Consider the following 6,288-nt stretch of genomic DNA (forward strand, 5'->3'; position numbering starts at 1 on the left):
AACTGTGCTCGGTCTGGCTGAGTCCAAAATGAGACAAATAATAAACATAACAGGTCTCTCTGTCCCCTGCCTTCACGCCAGCAAAAGCCCAAGTAACCAGATGCACTTGGCAGCACTACAGAATAAATTGACTTGTGATTTGCTTTGCACTTTGGCACTCTCTATGTACAAACCTCCTGTCAAATCGGAGGGCTTGGGTCGGCGGCCAGAGTTTTCATCCATTGCTGTGGGATTTGGGCCCTGAAGTCCCACTGACGGTTGTGGACTGTAATCCTCACTTTTTTAGGAGGCACATGTTTCATAATATAGGAAAAAGTATACGATCACCATTTATTCTGTTTGAAGGAGAGATTCTTTACTATTTCTGGCACGTTCAGGGCTATCACGAGATGTTTTCAAGGCTGGAGAGTAAAGCCTCTGCTCTCCAGTGTCTTACATTAATGGGGAAGCGTGGGAGTGGTTCGGTAACTGACCTGCGTGACTAATCTGACCATGGTGTCTCAGAAACCTGCCACCTCCTTCTAGCTTTCCCTATGATAAGATCAGAGAGATATTTTTATGGTGATTCAGGCTTTGTTGGCTTCCTATTTGTAGTAATAATGAGGGGCAACGGGTTTATAAGGCAAGAGGGAACACAGTCCTGGACTGGTTTTGAATTTCAAGTGCTGGGTGGATCCTCACTTCAAGGAAGAATAGCAACAACTATATTGTCTTTACCTCTGGAAAGATGCTGTCTTTCAAATGAGAGTGAAATAACTGAGGGTGGTGGCTTAGGCGGTGGTCCATCTCCTTCGTGAAATCCCTCCTGGCTTCCTGCTTTGACCTGAGCTTGCGGTTGGGTTTAGCAGATGTTTTCCATGCCTTTTGTTGAGCCGGGTGGGATCTACTCTGTAGCAGGATGGGGGAAAGCCCCTCTGGGCTACGGGTGAGGATGTTACCGCATGGAGGAGGGAAGCCGTTTCTGAAATCATCCAGACTGCGTTTTAAGAACTACCAGCGCTGGCCACTAAGCGAATCTGAGAACCTCTGTTTGGTGCTGCGTGCTGGCAAGCTTCTCGATGATAGCTTTTCCTTGTACCTGAAACCAAAACTGGTTGGTGTCAAAGCTGAGGACCAAACATGCAGGACCGCTCAGGCTCCGAGGTCTCAGGGTGTGAGAAAGGAGCTGTGCTAGATGCTGACATTCAGAAGCCGGGCGAGGGACTAGGTTACAAGCCAGCGGCTGAGAGAAGTGATTTGCTTGTTTTGCCTGTTTTCCTGCTATCATATTATAAGATGGAAAAGCTAAGGTCCAAACCCTGCTGACTCTGATGGGTGTGGGTCTGCTCCAGCTGGAGCTTCAGGAGGGAAGAGTGAACATGCCAGAAGGAGAGGCAGATGAACGAAGGAGCGCGAGGTCTTCCCCAGACCTCCCCTGGTCCCTTGCTCCCGCTCACCACGGCGTTCTGCTTATCCTGACAGCTCCACACCACGAGGCCCTGGCTGCCCGGCACGGAAGGGCAGAGCTTGGGGCCAAGAGAGGCTCTTGGTCACGTAACTCTCTGTTCTCTCTGCCCTGTCCTTGAGACACCTGCTCCTCTTGCCTGTCCGCATACTTGCCAGGTCTCCCAGGAGCTCTGCCAGGTGACACAGTGCCCTCTCTGCTGTTGGAGATAGGAAAGCTGAGCTGAATTATGGCTAGCCTCCTCCCGTGTCAGCACAGCCAGCTTCTCCTTTGCTCTACTGCTGGGAACAGCATGGGCACATCTCATCCGTGCTCTCGGTTCCTCCCTGGGTGCTGCTGCACTTGGGCTTGTCTCTTGGCACGCAGAGGGTGTTCCCAGTAGTCCAGGGCTGTTTGCAGTGCTCGTCAGCAACAGAACAAGCAAGCCTGGTTGGTCCTGGCGCTGCTTCAGGACTGAATAGAAAACTGAGGGCTTGGAGAAGTTCTGTCAGTCTCCTTGGGCTCTGCCTGTCTAATCCATAATGGCTCCTCCCATTACCTGAGGTGTCCTCAGGGAAGAAAGCAGGTGGAGAGTAGGACTTAATGCAAAAGAGTGTGAGATCAAGGACTCCTTTGCTGACTGTTGCAATCTGCATTGAAGGAATATGCAGTCTAGCAGCTATAACTTGATTTAAGGTAGTAGAACTTGGACAGTAGGAGATTTACTGATTAGATGGGCTTGGCACTGCGAGCCAGGTCCTCAGCAAACAGCTGTTCAGGTTATCCAGACAGTGCCACATGCCAGAGGCTCCCATACATTCCAGCGCATGCCCTGCAGCTTCCTCTCCTTCCTTTCCTAGCAAGATCTCAGTTTCACAGCTTAGTGCAAGCCACAGCCTATCTTACACAGCCTCTGGTGACATTCTCCCACCCCACAACCTATTTCCTCCATCCCCTAGCACGGTTCCTTGGCCACGTTCAGCTCGAGAGCGCCGTAGCTCAGCAGCGAGGGCTCTAGCGTTGCTCCGTGGCAGTGGTGAAAACAAGATGTGCAACTGAGTAAAGAGGACGTAGTGTGGATCGGTGCTCGATGCGGTGGGGAGGAGAGGCTGGGGGCTGTTTAGGTTCAAGGTGAAGTTTGGAAGAGGGCGGAGTTGAGTGAGGAGAGAAATCTGGGTGAAAAGAACAGAGAGGATGGCCTGAAGCAATGCTCAGTCCTCCTACGCAGGTGGCACAGTTTGCTGTCTGTGAGTCATGAGGCTCTATAAGCAGAAGCAGCTGATGCATCAGGGAAGCAGCAAGCCAAAGCAGAAGTAGCTGATGGGTGTAAGTTGCTGTGCTTGCTAATTTTGGTATAGCTGAGATTTTGAGGAATATGGTTATGTGTGTGTAATTTTAAAATGTACTACATGATCTGTATCACAATTACCGCGTGTGTGTGGAGGTACGTGTGTGTATGTGGAGCTTATGATTCATGGTGACTGTGGTTATTTAGCTGGCGGGTATCAAAAACGTGAGAGTCGAGCAGGACCAAATTTCGACAGAACGTTTTTGCTGCTCGTAACAGTTAGAAGTATTAATTTCCTCAGAAGCAAAAACAACTGCTGTAGACAAATCTCTCATCTCCTAAAAAGTCATTGTCCCAAATCCAGCAATCAAACGGTGTTTTGAATGCAAATCCCAGCCTGGCCTGTCCGATGCACTTACTTTGTGTGCGTTCCTATGCAGCTCAACCAAGAGCCCAACCTGTTACACAAGCAGCAACTTGGTTCGCAGACCTTTCTGAGGTCGCCGTTGAACCTGGTAATTGCAGGGTAGCTCTGCCCTGTAGTGAACTACTTTCTTGTCAGCAGTTAATTTGTACTGTGTGGGAAGAATAAATTGATGCTTGAGTACAGTGAAATTTGATCGCTACCAACTTACAAGCCTTTCAGAAATCTCTCAGCTGAAAGCAGTGTCTTATAATTAGATTATTATTTTATTAATTATGCATACAGTACTGGAGACATACATAGTACGTGTCAATTCGTTGATGACAAGCGTGTGAATTAGCTGCACATGAAAGGCAGAAGAGCAAAGTCTCTGAAAACGTTTTCCGTGTACATTACTGATGCACTTGGGTGTTTCCCAAGAGCTGCTCCTCTAAGACTGGGAGCGTACTGCATGGAAAGCTGCTTCTGCTGTCCTCCTTGGCCCGTGTGAAATGTTCAGCCAGCAGAGGCTCTTTGTGGTGAGCTGTTGGGAAACTTGAAATGTTAAGGATCTGCAAGTTCTCATCTATTGATGAGCTGGGCTGGCAGCCAGGGGTTAAATTCCCGACAGTATGCAAAAGAGAGGGATGCCCCACCTTCATAAAAGCACCATTCTCGATAGCTAGAAGTGAGACCCTGTGATATTTACCTCTGAGTTTCTTCTGTTGTCTATCCCCCAGGAAAACAGAGGTAGATGAGAAACACGGTGATGGAGATGGAGGTAAACAGAGCACCACAGATACATAGACGAAAGCTTCAAACATCAGGCAGCAGCAGGAGATGGGTGGACAAGTCTACCAAAATTTTAGGTAAGACAGAAACTGGTAGAGTATTTATTAAGTAAAACACTTTTCTAGTTAGGATTGCGTTCTCCCTGTTGAGATGAAACTACGCTTGGTTCAGGGAAGGCTGTTCCATGTCTCTGTATGCCTTCAGGTCACCGCTCCTTAGGGAAGCAATGCAAGATTTGGATCCAGTTCAACCTGGTGTGAACAGGTCTGGCAACAGTGACAGATGATTGTAGCACCGAAGTCTGCAGTAAGGACAAGCACGGTTCCTATCTTGGGTGGCGAAGACCAGAGATTCATGAAGTGACGTGGATGTGCACAAAGAAACAGCGAAAAGTATCCTACTCCTCCTGTCTGCTGTTTCCACCCCTCTATTGCGGCCAACATAAAACATTCGCTACAGAAAGGTCTAATAGTTACTAAATCACAGGAGTAGGATTAAGGATTTCTGGCATCTGTTCTGATTTGGCTGGTACTGTGCTGTGTGATTTCCTAATTCCTTCCTTTGACAAGCCTTTTCCTTCCTTACATGGACCCCAGGAAGCCAAGTAACTGGGGTTATACAAACTGAGGAAGCCACGTTGACAACCTCAGTAAGTAATGACTTTTTCTATTTCTTAAAGATTTTCCCAGTGCGTGGGACAGGACTATTTCATCCATGGTTTAGTTTTTAATAAAGGGTTCTCAAATCATTTTACCACACGGAAATCATCAGGAAAGGCCCCTGGGAGCATGAAGCTTGCCGATTTCATCATGAGACACTGCAAAATCTAGGGTAGCCCAGCAGTCTGTATGGGCGATGGGGGCAGAACAAGAGACAGCAGCTTTCTGTGGCAGACTCCACGACTGCTTGCTTGCTTGGTGTGTTTTCCCACAGTTGGGTTTCTCCAGACCCTAACAACTCAGTGTTTTCTGATTTACCTGGCCTCCACGCCCCTTGCAACTTTCTATTTCCAAAGGGATCCTGCTGGCAACATGCACCGTTTTCATGTGCTTCTCTCCTACGGATCCCGACATTGCACGTGCAGGCCTGTTGCATCTGCCGTCGAGCGTGAGGAATGGCGCTCGACGGGGAAGGGACAGTCTCTCCCAGGTGTCAATTTACCTTTTGTTTTTTCACTAAGGGATTGTCAGTGAGGCCCCAGCATGGGAGCGGGCACCTGGTCTGTTTTGCAGAGTAGGATTTGCCTATTATTTCCACCGTATTTATGGTGTTAGGGTAAGGCACCCACCGTGGCTGGGATCCCAGTTGTGATGGGTTCTGCACAGTAACAGAAAAACAAAAAAAAACGCGCCAAGAGTTTACGACGGAGATAAGACAACAGTGTAGCACATGAGCAGAGTAACTGTCATGAACGTCTGTAAATACTGTCATTTTAAGTGGTGGAGATTCTTGGGAGTGGCAAATTAAATAGTAAAAAAGTGAAAGGAGTGGGCAGAGGGAAGATGAATGGAAGGGGGTAAGAAAGGAAAAAGAATGAAGATGTGCAGTCTTTTTTTGGGTAAGCACATTCACGTGTTTTCCTGAATGTGGGCCTTATCTGCCTTTTCCCCTTGTAATACCACCGTGATTTTGGAACAGGAAGATACACCTCTGCTTGTTTCCGGGATTTGTAATTATGACACGGTAGTGTGCCTTGAGCCAACAATGCACCCACTGCGTTCCCATGCTGCACTTCAGAGGTGGAGTCATTCTTCATGGGAATGTTTTAAACGTATTATTACTTCTAAGCAGTTTCTTGATTTCCGAAGGTAAAAAAATAATTTGCCAAAAAAAAAAATAATTTACACTGAGAATCTAGAAAATCTGTATGGAGAAACAATGGTGGTTCTGTGCATCGCATGGGTAGATTTTTATGAGAAGATAAACCGAAGCACTGAATTAAGCAAAACCAAAATTCTGCAGAAATCATTGCTTGATCTATAAATATTCATGCTGGGGTTCAGCTAAAAGAATTTCAGTGGTCCCGTGGGCTGCAAGAATCTTTTATCCGTGGCGGTAGCAAACCAAATTTAGCCTTTGAAAAAAAAAAAAAAAAAAATTTGTATCTCCCATTTAAGCTATCTCAGATTGCTGGAATTCCTTAAATATTCCTGTCTTACTTTTGATTTTCCAGGGTTTAGGTGCTCAGATAAAACAGCATGTTCTTTAACATCATTAATAAAAAATGCTTCATGGCTGTGAAAAGTAGTTACAATAAAAATGGCTTTGCGTAACTGAAGAATCGCTACCTGTTCTTATTCTTCTGTATTTATCTCTGATTTAGAGACAACGGACCTGATCGGCTCCTTGCTTACATTGGAGTGCATGCATCAGGATATCCTC

The 6,288-nt window shown here is 46.8% G+C and overlaps 1 long non-coding RNA gene across 1 annotated transcript; it reads left to right on the plus strand.

Annotated features, from left to right (window-relative positions):
• The first annotated feature begins 2,663 nt into the window (after window positions 1–2,663).
• On the plus strand, window positions 2,664–4,596 carry LOC148051620 (uncharacterized). Its single transcript, XR_015699978.1, has 3 exons — window positions 2,664–2,749; window positions 3,855–3,983; window positions 4,111–4,596. It is a non-coding gene; the product is annotated as an uncharacterized LOC148051620 (long non-coding RNA).
• Window positions 4,597–6,288: the final 1,692 nt, after the last annotated feature.

This window comes from Nipponia nippon, unplaced genomic scaffold (genome assembly GCF_047370975.1).
Source record: "Nipponia nippon isolate SJK-2023a ecotype South Korea unplaced genomic scaffold, ASM4737097v1 scaffold_6, whole genome shotgun sequence".
Classification (NCBI taxonomy): Eukaryota; Metazoa; Chordata; class Aves; order Pelecaniformes; family Threskiornithidae; genus Nipponia; species Nipponia nippon.